Source organism: Rattus rattus, chromosome 16 (genome assembly GCF_011064425.1).
Source record: "Rattus rattus isolate New Zealand chromosome 16, Rrattus_CSIRO_v1, whole genome shotgun sequence".
Lineage (NCBI taxonomy): Eukaryota > Metazoa > Chordata > Mammalia > Rodentia > Muridae > Rattus > Rattus rattus.
Genome location: NC_046169.1, coordinates 39,037,086 through 39,054,090, shown reverse-complemented (window position 1 = coordinate 39,054,090; position 17,005 = coordinate 39,037,086). Strand labels below are relative to the sequence as shown.

The 17,005-nt window shown below is 38.2% G+C and overlaps 1 pseudogene; it reads left to right on the top strand.

Moving 5' to 3' along the window:
- The first annotated feature begins 2,520 nt into the window (after positions 1 to 2,520).
- On the top strand, positions 2,521 to 3,402 carry LOC116885797 (annotated as a pseudogene).
- Positions 3,403 to 17,005: the final 13,603 nt, after the last annotated feature.

Here is a 17,005-nt window from a genome sequence, read left to right as displayed (position 1 = left end):
TTCACATTATCTTTTTCATGTTGTTTTTGTAGTGTTGGCTTTTTTGAGGAATTGAGCCATTTTTTCTAACTTGACAGGTTCATGAGCTGTAAGGTCTGTGCTAAAGTCCCCTATTTAATTCCTTGTATAAATAATTTATTTAAAATTTTATTAGCCTTCCCAATAGGTTATTAATAGTGCTGCTTTCTTTTATAAATTAAAATAATTTTGAGACAAGATCTCACTACACAATCTTTGCTGGCATGAAACTCAATATGTAAAGTACACTAGCCTGGAATGCATAGAGATCTTACTGCCTCTGTCCTATAAGTACTGGAGTTAAAGACATGTGACACCACCTTAGGCTTGAAGTTCCTTGGCTTGAAGCTTTTTCTTTTTATTTCTTGTTTATTTATTGATTTTCCCTTATTTGATTATTTTTAATTTTAAATTTCATTTGATTTCTTCTCTGACAAGCATTATTCCTTCTCCTTACTTTGTAAATAACCCTTTTCTCTACAAAGTGCAAGGTTTTTACCTCTTTTATTCTTTTCAAAGGGTCTCTCTTAATTTTGTTTAATGAACCTTGGGAAACACACACTCTTTCCTGTTTTCTATCCTATCCATATCCTCATGTACCTGAAAAGGGTTCTTGATTTGTGGAAGTGACCTGTTCATCATATGGTGATTTACTTCTTTTCAAACCTTAAGTGAGATACGAAATTCTGAAAGGTCATTGGCTTTAGTCTGAAAACCAGAAACCCCAAAGAATATATCATTTTGATTGCCATTTGTGTATATTATAGATGGTGTACATGTGTGAGTATATAGTGACATATATCAATAAAACAGCAGAATGAAACTTCAAAAGACACTTGGAACAGGGTCCATTCTTCTGTACTCACAGCAGGCAATAGCAAGGAAGTGAAAGCAAGTACAATTGCCTACGTGCTCCAACTTCTATTGCTGTTTTCTGTCTAGTTCCAATCTTTAGGAAAAAGAAGCTAACCAACCAATCAACCAACCAACCGACAAACAAAACTTGACAATATTTGTTTCGAATCATTTTTTAATTAAATACTAATCAACTTTAAAGTTTTGTTTCTCAAAACAATGAGCAATAGTTTTTCTGTTTGTTGGCCCAAACATTCATTTTCATTTTTTTTTTTTTTTTTTTGGTTCTTTTTTTTTTTTTTTTTTTTTTTGAGCTGGGGACCCCGAACCCAGGGCCTTGGCGCCTCCTAGGCAAGCGCCTACCACTGAGCTAAATCCCCAACCCCTCATTTTCATTTTCAACACACAGAGGACATCACTGACATCTAGTAACTGTGTTATAATTATGTCTCTCATGTCCTTCTACAGGTCTTTATATTCCCCTTGACCTTCTTGCCTATGTTTCTTTGTCTCTTATTTCAGTACTGGAGATTGAGCACAGGGTCTTGCATATGCTGTGGAACTGTTCTCCACTGAACTATAACCTTAATCCCATCCTTCTAATTCAGAAAATTCCCATGTTCTTCATCTTTCAGTATGCATCACCTTTTAAATAGTGGTAGGTAGCTTCATGTGTAATTATGGGGTCGTGGTAGATCTCTTGAAGTCTTTACTTCCTGTTATTTGAACAAATATTTAGAGAACTATCTACATATAATTTTGAATAAATGTTGTAAATTTCAGAGATTGAGCTCTTGTCTTAAAAACTATTAACTAAACTTGAAATGTAATCATGTTAAATCAGTGAAAAGAAAAGACAAAAATCAAATGTACTTAAATATATGATTGCATAAATATAAAACTAAGTGCATCTTAGTATCCATACTCTGATTTCATAACCAAAGTAGAAAGAAAGGAAGATTGATACTAAGAAATATTGTTTCTACAATGCTAAAATCTGTAATTGTGCTGACTGCCTTGTCTTTTATAACGAAGGTCACATTATTCCCCACAACAGTGTTTGGGTATTTAATTTTATATTGTTGAAGTTAAAAAGGACAAGATAATCAATAAAAATTAGATTGCTAAGGGAAAGAGAAGGACAGAGGAAAGAGTGGTACTGATTTGAGAAGTAAATGTCATGCCATTTGTATTTCAAAATACTAATTTAAATTAAAGCAGTTAATGTGACCGCATACATGCTTACAAAACCTGAGGGGAGAAATGATTGATTTGTGCTTAATCACATTGGACTCAAAGTGTTTGTTTCTGCCAGTTAATACTATTAAAGGCGTTATTTAGCTTATTTTCCCCCTTAAGAAACAGACACACATAAAAAGAAAGATGTAAGAAGAAACAACAGTACCAAAATATCAGCACACCGTTGAAGCTGGAAAACAAATATTTTCATCTCTTTTACTTCCTTTCTGATAGCATATGCCCAGAGAGGAGAGGCCATGAAAAGGGTTATCATGTGGCCTATTAAGAAGGAAGTTCTTCCAGATTTTATTAGAAGCTCCAGGACTAAAAACCACAAAGATCTTGAGCCAAAGCATTGCCTGCTTCATCTGAACTGCCATCCTTGGGTCGCTGGGACATCCGGACAGCATAAGCAGTATTCTGATGGCCATAGACAGTTCAATTTCTAGTGGACATTCAACTCCAGCCATGATGAATGGACAAGGGAGAGCTACTGCTTCAGGCAAACACATAGCCTATAACTGTTGTTGGAGACAATGCCAGGAGTGCTTCAACTTCAGCCCAGACCTGGCAGACCATATTCGCTCCATATATGTAGATTGACAGAGTGGAGGGTTATTCACTTGCTTGTGAATGGTTTTAAGGTGTATAACACCTCATCGAACAGTCAGAGTTGGTTACAGCCACACATGCTGACCCACAGTAGAGACAAATCTTTCAAGTGTGTAGTTGGTGGCTGCAATGTCAACTTTGCTTCTCAGGGAGGACTAGCTCACCATGTACCCACACACTTCAGTCAGTAGAATGCTTCAAAAGTTTCTAGCCAGCCAAAGGCCAAAGAAGAATCTCCGTCTAAAGCTGGAATGAACAAGAGGAGGAAACTAAAGAACAAAAGATGGCGCTTATAATAACCACCACCACATGATTTTTTCATGGATAAACGCTGGATGTCATAAGACACCGAGCTGTATGCTTTAACCTCTCAGCTCATATAGAAAATTTAGGGAAGGGAGACAGTGTTGTTTTTCATAGTACTGTAATAACTAAGAGAAAGGAGGAATCTGGAAAGATAAACATTTTGTTTCATTAGATTCCCGAAGATATTCTGCCAGATGTATGGGTGATTGAAATTGAATGACACCAGTTAAAAACTAAGGCAGTTCTTTAGCAAAGCTACCCCAAAATACTGCCTTGCTGTTGAACCCAAACATTTAAACAACAATGCCACAGAAGAGTTTGAAGAGAACTCTGATAAGAAAAATGTTCAGTTTGTATTTAAGCAAACAGTGAACAACATTTGCAGTCAACTAAAAATTTGTCTATCATACTAAGTCTGAGAATTAGCACTAAAGAGTGTTGTCGTATTTCTGATGGCTTCTTTTTCAGGACTAGGGTCTCTCGTGGGGTGCAGTGTGTTAATATTTACCTATTGTCAATGGTTTTTGAAAAAAACTCAGCTTCAAAATACAAAATATTTGAATAATCTCCATACTTTCATTTAACCTTTGACTTTTTAATTTTTTTTCCTGAGGAAAATGTTTTGAGTTCTTTAATTTAAAAAATTGTATTTTTAAAAAATATCTTCAAACAATCCTTTATGCAACAAAGTTGGTTTTGAAAAGGAAAATAAAATCACTTTCTTGCTTGGGAGTCGAGAAACCATCTGGATTTATTTTTTTTTTAACTTTCATAGAAATGTGTAACTTGTCAGTACCGTATCAAATAAATGTTGCATAGAGATAATAGAACTTTGCTCTAAATAATTCAGAATATTTGTAATATATTTTTCTATTATGAAATGTACTGTAGATGTTTTCTAGAGGCATGAAAGTCAATGTATATATTATGGTAGAAATAATATTGAAGGAAATTGTAACTCACTACTGTTGCCAGAGAGATTGCTAACAAAGCACCTTTAACGAGAGATGTCTGTGTAGACTGAGGGGACTGTGTACTACTGTTAATGCCTAAGAACAAAGCATTGGGCATCCTTCCAGAAAGTCTTTGAGAAAGGACCCTAACCCATAATAATTTAGAGCACTCCCCTCTGACAGTGACTGAGGTCGTCGTTCCTCACTGTTGGAGGACAAACAGCAAAGTGTGTGCTGTGCAGTCAGACTGCAGAAAGCACTCCTCACATGGAGTTCTCCCTTCCTACAGTGACAGGAATGTCAGTAGTTTTTTTTTAACCTAAATTTTTCAAAGAATAGACAATATAAAATTAATCCTTTGGTTCCAAAATGGGAAAAGTTCCATGATGCATAGATCATTTCTCATTTGGTTAAAAAAGGAAGACCACACATGCACAAGGTTCTAAAAGAATGGGATGCTTTAATGGGGAGTGAAGAGATAGACATGGAACAGTCACGGAGCCTGAGGGATGAGAGGGAAAACAGTGCAGATGAGCACGCCTGGAACAGACACCTGATGCTTCCTAGAGAGGAAATCCAAGACTCAATGAAAGATCAAACCCTAAGGATAATAGGTATAGAAGAGAGTGAAGACTCCCAGCTCAAAGGACCAGTAAATATCTTCAACAAAAAATCATAGAAGAAAACTTCCTAACCTAAAACAGAGATGCCCATAAGCATACAAGAAGCCTACAGAACTCCAAATAGATTGGACCAGAAAAGAAACACCTCCCGTCACATAATAGTCAAAACACCAAACGCACAAAATAAAGAAAGAATATTAAAAGCAGTAAGGGAAAAAGGTCAAGTAACATATAAAGGCAGACTTATCAGAATCACACCAGACTTCTCACCAGAGACTATGAAAGCCAGAAGATCCTGGACAGATGTCATACAGACCCTAAGAGAACACAAATGCCAGCCCAGGTTACTGTATCCTGCAAAACTCTCAATTACCATAGATGGAGAAACCAAGATATTCCATGACAAAACCAAATTTACACAATATCTTTCTACAAATCAGGCACTACAAAGGATAATAAATGGTAAAGCCCAACAAAAGGAGGCAAGCTACACCCTAGAAGAAGCAAGAAACTAATCGTCTTGGCAACAAAACAAAGAGAAGAAAAGCACACAAACATAACCTCACACCCAAATATGAATATAACAGGAAGCAATAATCACTATTCCTTAATATCTCTCAACATCAAAGGCCTCAACTCCCCAATAAAAAGACACAGATTAACAAACTGGATACGCAATGAGGACCCTGCATTCTGCTGCCTACAGGAAACATACCTCAGAGACAAAGACAGACACTACCTCAGAGTGAAAACCTGGAAAACAATTTCCAAGCAAATGGTCGGAAGATGCAAGCTGGAGTAGCCATTCTAATATCGAATAAAATCAATTTTCAAATAAAAGTCATCAAAAAATATAAGGAAGGTCACTTCATATTCATCAAAGGAAAAATCCACCAAGATGAACTCTCAATCCTAAATATCTAGGCTCCAAATACAAGGGCACCTACATACAAAAAAGAAACCTTACAAAAAGCTCAAGACACACATTGCACCTCACACAATAATAGGGAGATTTCAACACCCCACACTCATCAATGGACAGATCATAGAAACAGAAATTAAACAGAGACATAGACAGACTAAGAGAAGTCATGAATCAAATGGACTTAAAAGATATTTATAGAACATTCTATCCTAAAGCAAAAGGATATACATTCTTCTCCGCACCTCGTGGTACTTTCTCCAAAACTGACCATATTATTGGTCAAAAAGCAGGCCTCAACAGATACAGAAAGATAGAAATGATCCCATGCGTCCTATCAGACCACCTCGGCCTAACGCTGGTCTTCAATAACAATAAAGGAAGAACGCCCATATATACATGGAAGTTGAACAATGCTCTACTCAATGATAACCTGGTCAAGGAAGAAATAAAGAAAGAAATTAAAGACTTCTTGGAATTTAATGAAAATGAAGGTACAACATACCCAAACTTATGGGACACAATGAAAGCTGTGCTAAAAGGAAAACTCATAGCTCTGAGTGCCTGCAGAAAGAAACAGGAGAGAGCATATGTCAGCTAGCTTGACAGCACACCTAAAAGCTCTAGAACAAAAAGAAGCAGATACACCCAGGAGGAGTAGAAGGCAGGAAATAATCAAACTCAGAGCAGAAATCAACCAAGTAGAAACAAAAAGGACCATAGAAAGAATCAACAGAACCAAAAGTTGGTTCTTTGAGAAAATCAACAAGATAGATAAACCCTTAGCCAGACTAATGAGAGGACACAGAGAGTGTGTACAAATTAACAAAATCAGAAATGAAAAGGGAGACATAACTACAGATTCAGAGGAAATTCAAAAAATCATCAGATCTTACTATAAAAGCCTATATTCAACAAAACTTGAAAATCTGCAGGAAATGGACAGTTTCCTAGACAGATACCAGGTACGGAAGTTAAATCAGGAACAGATAAACCAGTTAAACAACCCCATATCTCCTAAGGAAATAGAAGCAGTCATTAAAGGTCTCCCAACCAAAAAGAGCCCAGGTCCAGATGGGTTTAGTGCAGAATTCTATCAGACTTTCATAGAAGACCTCATACCAATACTATCCAAACTATTCCACAAAATTGAAACAGATGGAGCACTACCGAATTCCTTCTATGAAGCCACAGTTACTCTTATACATAAACCACACAAAGATGCAAGAAAGAAAGAGAACTTCAGACCAATTTCCCCTATGAAGATTGATGCAAAAATACTCAATAAAATTCTGGCAAACCGAATCCAAGAACACATCAAAACAATCATTGACCATGATCAAGTAGGCTTCATCCCAGGCATGCAGGGATGGTTTAATATACAGAAAACCATCAATGTAATCCGTTATATAAACAAACTGAAAGAACAAAACCACATGATATTTCATTAGATGCTGAGAAAGCATTTGATAAAATTCAACACCCCTTCATGATAAAAGTCGTGGAAAGTATAGGAGTTCAAGGCCCATACCTCAACATAGTAAAAGCCATATACAGCAAACCAGTTACTAACATTAAACTAAATGGAGAGAAACTTGAAGCAATCCCACTAAAATCAGGGACTAGACAAGGCTGCCCACTCTCTCCCTACTTATTCAATATAGTTCTTGAAGTTCTAGCCAGAGCAATCAGACAACAAAAGGAGGTCAAGGGGATACAGATTGGGAAAGAAAATGTCAAAATATCACTATTTGCAGATGATATGATAGTATATTTAAATGATCCCTAAAGTTCCACCAGAGAACTACCAAATCTGATAAACACCTTCAGGAAAGTGGTTGGGTATAAGATTAACTCAAATAAATCACTAGCCTTCCCCCACACAGAAGGTAAACAAGCTGAGAAAAGAAATTATGGAAATGACACCCTTCATATTAGTCCCAAATAATATAAAATACCTCTGTCTGACTTTAACCAAGCAAATAAAAGATCTGTATGATTAGAACTTCAAGACTCTGAAGAAAGAAATTGAAGACCTCAGAAGATGGAAATATCTCCCATGCTCATGGATTGGCAGGATTAATATAGTAAAAATGGCCATTTTACCAAAAGCGATCTACAGATTCAATGCAATCCCCATCAAAATATCAATCCAATTCTTCAAAAAGTTAGACAGAACAATTTGCAAATTCATCTGGAGTAAAGGAAAACCCAGGATAGCTAAAACTATCTTCAACAATAAAAGGACTTCCAGGGAATCACTATCCCTGACTCAAGCAGTATTACAGAGCAATAGTGATAAAAACTGCATGGTATTGGTACAGAGACAGACAGATAGACCAGTGGAATAGAATTGAAGACCCAGAAAATGAACCCACACACCTATGGCCACTTGATTTTTGACAAAGGAGCCAGAATCATCCAATGGAACAAAGATATCATTTTCAGCAAATGGTGCTGGTTCAACTGGAGGTAAGCATGTAGAAGAATGCAGATCGATCCATGCTTATCACTCTGTACAAAGCTTAAGTCCAAGTGGATCAAGGACCTCCACATCAAACCAGATACACTCAAACTAATAGAAGAAAAACTAGGGAAGCATCTGGAACACATGGGCACTGGAAAAAATTTCCTGAACAAAACACCAGTGGCTTAGGCTCTAATATCAACAATCAACAAATGGGATCTCATAAAACTGCAAAGCTTCTGTAAGGCAAAGGAGACTGTTGTTAGGACAAAACAACAACCAACAGATTGGGAATAGATCTTTACCAATCCTACAACAGACAGAGGGCTTATATGCAAAATGTACAAAGAACTGAAGAAGTTAGATTGCAGGGAGACAAATACCCCTATTAAAAATGGGGTTCAGAGCTAAACAAGAATTCACAGCTAAGGAATGCTGAACGGCTGAGAAACATCTAAAGAAATGTTCAACATCTTTAGTCATAAGGAAAATGCAAATCAAAACAACCCTGAGATTTCACCTCACACCAGTGAGAATGGCTAAGATCAAATCTTAGGTGACCGCAGATTCTGGCAAGGATGTGGAGAAAGAGAACACTTCTCCATTGTTCGTGGGATTGCAGACTGGTACAATCATCCTGGAAATCAGTCTGGAGGTTCCTCAGAAAATTGGACATAGAACTACCTGAGGACCGAGCTATACCTCTCTTGGGCATATACCCAAAAGATGCCCCAACATATAAGAAAGACACATGCTCCACTATGTTCATAGCAGCCTTATTTATAATAGCCAGAAGCTGGAAAGAACCCAGATGCCCTTCAATAGAGGAATGGATACAGAAAATATGGTACATCTACACAATGGAATATTACTCAGCTATCAAATACAATGACTTTATGAAATTCATTGGCAAATGGATGGAACTGGAAAATATCATCCTAAGTGAGGTAACCCAATCACAGAAAAACACACATGGTATGCACTCATTGATAAGTGGCTATTAGCCCAAATGCTTGAATTACGCTAGATGTACAGAAGACATGAAACTAAAGGATGACCAAAATGCTAATGCTTCACTCCTTCTTTTAAAGGGGAACAAGAATACCCTTGGGAGGGAATAGGGAGGCAAAGTGTAGAATAGTGGCAGAAGGAACATCCATTCAGAGCCTGCCCCACATGTGGCCCATACATATACAGCCACCAAACAAGATAAGATGGATGAAGCAAAGAAGTACAGGCCGACAGGAGCCGGATGTAGATCGCTCCTGGGAGACACAGCCAGAATACAGCAAATACATAGGCGAATGCCAGCATCAAACCACTGAACTGAGAACCGGACCCCCATTGAAGGAATCAGAGAAAAGACTGGAAGAACTTGAAGGGGCTCGAGACCCATATGAACAACAATGCCAAGCAATCAGAGCTTCCAGGGACTAAGCCACTACCTAAAGACTATACATGGACTGACCCTGGGCTCCAACCTCATAAGTAGCAATGAATGGCCTAGTAAGGGCACCAGTGAAGGGGAAGCCCTTGGTCCTGCCAAGACTGAATCCCCAGTGAATGTGATTGTTGCAGTGAGGGTGGTAGTGGGGTGAGGATGGGGAAGGGGAGGGGGAGGAGGAGGGGTTGCAGATGCTGGCCAGGAAACCGGGAAGGGGAATAACAATCAAAATGTTAATATGAACTTCTCAAGTTAATAAAGATAAAAAAAAAAGATGCTCTGTAGAAAACGGGAGTCTATTTTCAGAAGAAGAAAAGCAGTTTGTTTTACTATTTTTTCCTTTTGCTTAAGCACTTCATCATTTGTTTTATTCTGTATCTACAAAGTACTCTGCAATCTCCTATGTTCCTTTAAATTTTTGGTTGGTTAAAATATTGACAAATAGAATGTTTCAGACATATAGTTTGTACCTGTATTTTTATTTTACTGTCTCATGTTCTTGTAAGTCATTCTTAATTGACCAATGATTGAAGACTTTTCTTGAGTATTTTTTTTTCTAATAAAACAAAGTAAATTACACTTTTAAAAAAAGAAGGAATTTTTCAGCTGGAGTCATCTCCATTGGCTCTTGGGGGCCTATAGCTTCCCTGGAGTCTAGTGGCTAACCCCAGTTCCCCATTCTTCACTGCTCCATGTTACTATTCAATTTCCTGACCCTCTGTACTTCTCTCCTGTCCCTTCCAATACCTGTTCCTGCCCCCCTTTTCCCTCTCCCTCCTCTCTCACTCCCAGGTCCCTCCCTCCCTCTAGCTCCTGTGATTTTTTGTTCCCTGTTTTATGTAGGATTGATGCATCTACACTTTGGTATTCCCTCTTCTTAATCTGCATGGGTTTTTTTTGGGTTGTATTGTAGGTATTCTGAGTTTTGGGGCTAAAATCCACTTATCAGTGAATACATAATGGTATGTATTCATGTGTGTTCTTTTGTGTCTGGGTTACCTCACTCAGGATGATATTTTCTAGTTCCATCAATTTGCTTGCAAATTTCATGAAATCATTGTTTTTAAAAAGCTGAGTAATATTCAACAAAGGATGCAACCTGTTGAGACTACCTCCAGTAGATAGTCATGGCCACCGATTGAGGGATTGGGCCACCCACCCCTCTCAAAATTTTGAACTTAGAAATGTTCCTGTCCAAAGGAAAGACAAGAACAAAAAATGGAACAGAGACTAAAGAAAAGGCCATCCAGAGTCTGACCCACCTAGGGATCCATCCCATTTACAGACACCAAACCCCAACACTGTTGCTGATGACAAGAAACGCTTGTTGACAGGAGCATGATGTAGCTGTTCCCACAGAGGTTCTGTCAGCACCTGACCAATAGAGATGCAGATACTCACAGCCAACCATTGGACTGATCCTGGGGACCCCATTGGAAGAGCCAGGGGAAGGGCTTCATGAAGGAGCTGAAGGGGATTGCAACCCCATAAGAAGAACAATATCAACTAACTGGGACCCTGAGAACTCCCAGGGACTAAACCACCAACCAAAGAGTACACATGGAGGAAGCCAGGACTGCAGTTACATATGTAGCAGAGGATGGCCTTATCTGGCCTTGGTGAGAGGGGAGGTAGGCTTGATGCCCCAGAGTAGGGGGATACTAGAGTGGCCAGGTGGGAGTGGATGAGTGAGTGGAAGAGCACCCTCATAGAGGCAAAGTGGAAGCGGGGGAGGATGGGATGGGAGGTTGGGGAAGGGTAACCAGAATGAGGGATATTATTTGAAATGTAAACAAATAAAATGATTAATATAAAATAAAGAAGGAATTTCTGAGGACAAAACAGTGTGCTTTGAAGATGGTCTGACTCAGTTTAGGTGAATACAGGGGCTGTAAAAGTCTGTGTACTGAATGATTTACCTTTCAATGCCTTTTCAAACTTGGAGATCTTTCTTCCAAGATTGGCACGGGATAGTATAGCTTATACTAAGAACTTAGTGTGCCAGAGAAGCTCTAAGTTCCAGGCATTAGCATAGCAGATGTTGAAGGAGGTTGCCATATTTACATTGGTGAGAAAGGGAAGGTTTTCCAGCTCTTCACCGAAATGGGAGATTCTCAATCCCTCCTTGTGCTTACCCCTATTAGTGTAGACCATTGGATTTTTAATATGTCCATGTCTTACACTGGGAATTGGTCCTGTTCAACATGACCAGCAACAGAATTTCTAGACAAACCTCCTGATTTTAAGCTTCAAAAGAGTTGAACAAGTTTTTAGGATCTGAATAGGTATGTATCCAGTGAAATGTAGAAGAAAATCAAAGGATTTCAAATAAGACATGTTCAATTTAAGATTTTATTAACAACTGTATTTTTATAAACCTTGCAGATTTATGAAATGTCTTCCTAACCAGAATTTTGTACAAGTTGACCAGTGTGTCACTCTTTCTCCCTCCAGGTTAGTCTCTGAAACTCTTCCTTTCATTTTAGAAATATGACATTTCTAGATTGTGCCTATAGGTGAGATAATAGGTATTTTTGTTTCTGTCTGGCTTGTTTCACTTAGCATAATGTCCTCCTGGCTCATGCAAGCACCTTGTTATAAATGACACTCTTTCTTTCTTTTGTAGTATAGAGTAGAGTTTATTTGAGGCATGGGGAGAGAAGTTAAGAGGGTAGTAGAGGGAGAGAGAGAGAGAGAGAGAGAGAGAGAGAGAGAGAGAGAGAGAGAGAGAGAGAGAGAGAGAGAGAGAGAAGAGAGAGAGAAGAAGAAGAAGAAGGAGAGGGAGAGGGAGAGGGAGAGGGAGAGAGAGAAAGAGAGGGAGGAGAAGAGAAGTAGAGAGATAGAGGCGAGACACGAGCATGTGGAGAGAGAAAGGGAAAGAGGAGAATGAGGAGAGAGCAGGAGCAGGAAAAGAAAGAGTAAAAAGCAAGAATGGCACACTTTTAAAGTGATGAATAGCCTTCCTCAGGTATTTGCCAAAATTTCTTTTTATCTTTTCATCTTTTGATGGACATTTAGTTTTCTTCTGTAAATGGGGTATTGTGAATACTGCTACAATAAAAACTAGAATGCAACAATCTCTTTGATGTAGTGATTTCACTTCCCTTGGATATACCAATAAGTGGGACTGGATCATATACCATTTCTATCTTTAGTTTTTATGGAGGTGATCTCATGTCATTTTCAATAATGACTATACTAAGTAACTTTTCATCAACAGTGTAAAGGTTCCCCTTTTCTCCACTTCCTCTCCAGTATTTATCTTTTGTCCTTCTTTTTACTTTCTTGGCACAGGCTCTATGTAGTAAAGATGGTCCTGGAGTTCACAAAATTCCTGCCTCACTTTTCTAGTGCTTGGATTACTGTAATGCATAGTCATGTCTGGACTATAAATTAAAATATTTCTTTCATTTTTTGATAACATATTTACATCATTACCATTCCCCTTTCTTTCCTCCAATGCCTCCCAAAGCATCATTTTTATTAATTGCTGTTGCATACATTTCATGTATGTGCATATATATTTTTCCTAAATACATAAATACAACCTGCTCATATATTATTTATTTTTATAATATGTATAATGCATGTCTTTAGGGTTGACCATTTGATATTGGATAACCAGTTGGTATACTTGTCCCTGGGAAATATTATTTCTCCCTTTCTAAGCATCCCTAGTTGCCTGTAGTTCATTGCACAGGGTTGAGGCCTCCTGGGTGTTCCTCTGTCCATTTTGGCATGTCTATTGTAATCATCCTTGTTCAGCTCACATTTGGGCAGACTTTAGAGGTGGGACTTTTGACATTCTTAGGGCACACAGTCTCACAGCAAAAACCTTAATTCTTTGGTTCTTAAAATCTTTCTGTCCCTTCTTCCACAGTGTCCCCTCAGATGTGAGCATGGTATCCTAGATGTATCTGTCAGAACCAGGCTCCACAACTCTACATTTTGATTGACTGTGTTTTGCTACAATGGTCTCTATCTGTTTCAAAGAGAGGTACTCTGTGTGTGTGTGTGTGTGTGTGTGTGTGTGTGTGTGTGTGTGTGTGTTCTTAATGAGAAATGAAGACTAAACTTATCTGTGGAGATAAGGGCATCTATTTAGAATGTAGCTAGAGATTATGATGATTTAGTAAAATGGAAGTTATAGGTTCTCCTCCAAGATTCATGACTTCACTATTCCTAGGTAGTTGGATACATTTCAGTGCCAGGCATGGTTTCCTTCTTGTTAAGTGGACTGATTAGTTATTGCCAGGCTATGTGTGACACTACTTCACCCATAGGGTTATCATGCCATGTTGGTCATTCTTGTGGTTCATAGGCATCATAGTTGGGTAGAACTGTTGGTTGCTTCCCTCCTTTGGAAGCTTGAATGATGCCTGTCATCCTCTGAGTATCAGCGACAAATTAGTTTTGCAGGTCTTTGGTTGTGTTGGAAACGGCCTAAGTATTACATATCTCAGAAGGGAAGCCCATGCCAGGGCAGTTAGCTTGGATCCTAAGTCTTGCTTGATACTGTGGCAGTGACAGTGCTAATGGCAGGAGTGGTGGCAGTGGCCTGTGGCGGCAGGGGAGGTAGAGGCATGAGCCCAGCCTGCCAGGTGGTTCCAAGGTCCAGAAAGGAATGCTTCTGGGGAGAAAACTCTTCCCCAAAAAGTTATAGTTCAGTAAAATGGTCACTCTCAGATGATTCTGGGTGAAATAATTTGTATACTTTATTCCATGTGGATAGGGACTTTATAAACATTGAGGAGTAGGGTGGGATCTAGAGGTAGATCCATTGGCTAACTTTGAGATGCTAGTGATGATCTATTATCATGGGGAAGGACTTCAGTTGTTTTTCCTATGAGACCGATTCTCATGGTCCTCGAGGTAGGGTGTTATGGTAATGTGTATTGTGCAAGCAAAGTTTAGCAGAGAACTGGACCCACTCCTACTGTTCTCAATTCTGAGTTTCACAGGGTTTGGGCTCACTCAACTTTACCAGTTCTTCTATCTGGTGGCATGGTCCACTTGTCCCATGGGTGCCTTCTGGTACTATGAAAGCTACTCCTCAGGGAAAAGTCATCATGTGTGTTTCAGCTCAGGGGTCTCTGGGTCTTGTGTCTGAAGGTGTGGTGTCTTCAGAAATATGAAGTTACTATGCACCTCTGGGTGTGTGTAGGGAGTACAGGAGCAATAGCAATAACCTATAATGTTGTGGGAGTCTCTTGAACAACCCTGACCAACAACTTAAAAGTGAGCTTGCTATACCTGGTGGTGTTAGATTGTCTTTGGCTTTTGGAAGGAGAATTTTCATCTCAGGTGGATAATATCATTTATAGTATATATGTATATTTATATACTAAATGTTCTGAGTGATAGGTGCTTTTAAGTAGATAGCAAATAGTATGATTCCTTATGAAGTCTTCAAACATACTTCCTATTACTTAGCTTTCCTGTCTTCTTCTTCCATACTTATTTCTGTATTCTTCAGTGGAGACTCTCTATTTTCCTATCTCCTCTATCAGTTCGTTGTTCTCTGCTATTCCCTTCTTTACTGCTCTTGCAACCCCCTACCCTAGCAATGACTCACTTTTACTTTTCTGGTCCCTGAGGTTACATCAAGATTTTCTCATACCCAAAGATTTGGAGCTAAGAGCTTCATATGAGAGAGATTATCCAACATTTGTCTTTCTTGTCTTGGGTACCTCACTCAATATGATCTTTTCTGGTTCTATCCATTTAATTCATGATTTCTTTTTCATTGACAGCTGAATGGTATTTCATAGTATATATGCACAACATTTTCATAATCTGTTTGTCCATGGAAGGATGATTAGGTTTCCATTCCCTTGCTATTGTTAGTGTATAGTATAGGAAGGCAGTGAATATGGCTGAACAAGTATCTGTGGAGTATGATGTCAAGTCATACTATGTCAAGGAGAGCTATGGTTGTGTCATTGTAGATTTACTTTTATCTTTTTGAGAATTCTCCACACAGATTTAGAGTGGTTGCACCAATTTGTAATTCTACCAATAGTGAGTGAGGCATTCCCTTTTTCCCCCATACTCCTGTTCAGTTGTTGGGATTCTTTCTATAATTTGGACATTAACCTCTTTTCTGTTGTAGCATTTTCAAATGTTTTCTGATTAGTAAATTGTTTTTTATCGTATTTCCTTTGCACAGCAGGAGCTTCTTAGTTAAGTATAATCCCATTTATTGTTACTATCATGTTCATTACTCAGCTAATATACATGGAGATTTTCTCCTAAGATAGAACACTGGATTTGAATTGGTAGAAGATAGTGTTGTGGTAATAATTAATCAGGGTATCTACCACATCTTTGATCTTTTAGTTTCCAAATAAAAGATACAAAACTTTTTATATTTATAGTAAGACTTAGACAGCACTAGGCATGGTTAGACATCAACCCTCTAAGATATTTTGTCTACTTTCTTGGCAAAATGGGTAGATATAGTAACATAAATGTTGTAGGTAAGGTATGAAGAGTGAAATATCCAGATATTTGTAAATGAAAAGTAACCAGAGGAAGATCACAAATAGAAAAATAACTGTTTGGAGGAAATCTCCAAGGTGAATGCTTCAAAACTTGAAGCTCCTCTTGAGGTAGATGCTCAAGATGGACAAGGAAGCTTAATGTAAACTTAACATTTTGTCTTCAGTGACTTAATCCATTAAAGAGGAAAATCCAGGGACTGGAAATGTCGCTGAGTTGATATCGTACTTGCCTAACAAGTACAGAGCTCCAAGTTCAATTCCCAGAATCATATAAAACTGGGCATGGTTTCATATGCCTATAATCCTAGCACTTAGGAAGTAGGGGAGGATCAGGAATTTAAGGTCACACTTAGTATATAGCAAGTTCTAGGCCATTGGAAATTGTGTAAGATTCTGTCTCAAAGGAACAAAAAGGAAAATTCACAGACAAAAATATTGCCATATTTTTGAGGTTATGCTGAAGACTTGAACTCTTTTAAGTTGTTATTTTTTACAAAACACAGTATAAAATTCAGCATTCATATTGTGTCAGGCATAAGCCATGCAAAGTATACAGGAAGGTATGCCTAAAGACTGTGTTTGGACTACAGCATCCTATTTAGGAATCATAAAAGTCCACCAATTTTGGAATCTTTGAGGAGGATGCAGAAACCATTCCTCTAGTTTCTACGGAAGGACAACAAATAAAATAATAGTTTAACTAGAAATTGCCCAACATTAGATGCTAAGAAGACAGGCATAAAGAAACAGCGCTAAATTACTCTTATGCCAAACTTAGGAAATAGTAAAGATCAGAAATATTCAGCCAATTTAAACTTTAACCACACAATCTTTCACAAAGGAGTTTTAAAAATTAAAATAGCAGTTTGTAATATCATTGTTGTATCATTTTTTAGACAATGTCTTATGTATACCAGTGTAGATTGCTAAATATCTGAGGATGGCTTTGAACTTCTGACTCTCCTGCCAACACCTCCCAGGTATTGGAACCTGATTTACAGGGTACTAAGGATTGATCCTAATGCTGTGTACATGCTATGGAAGCACTCTATCAGCTGAACCA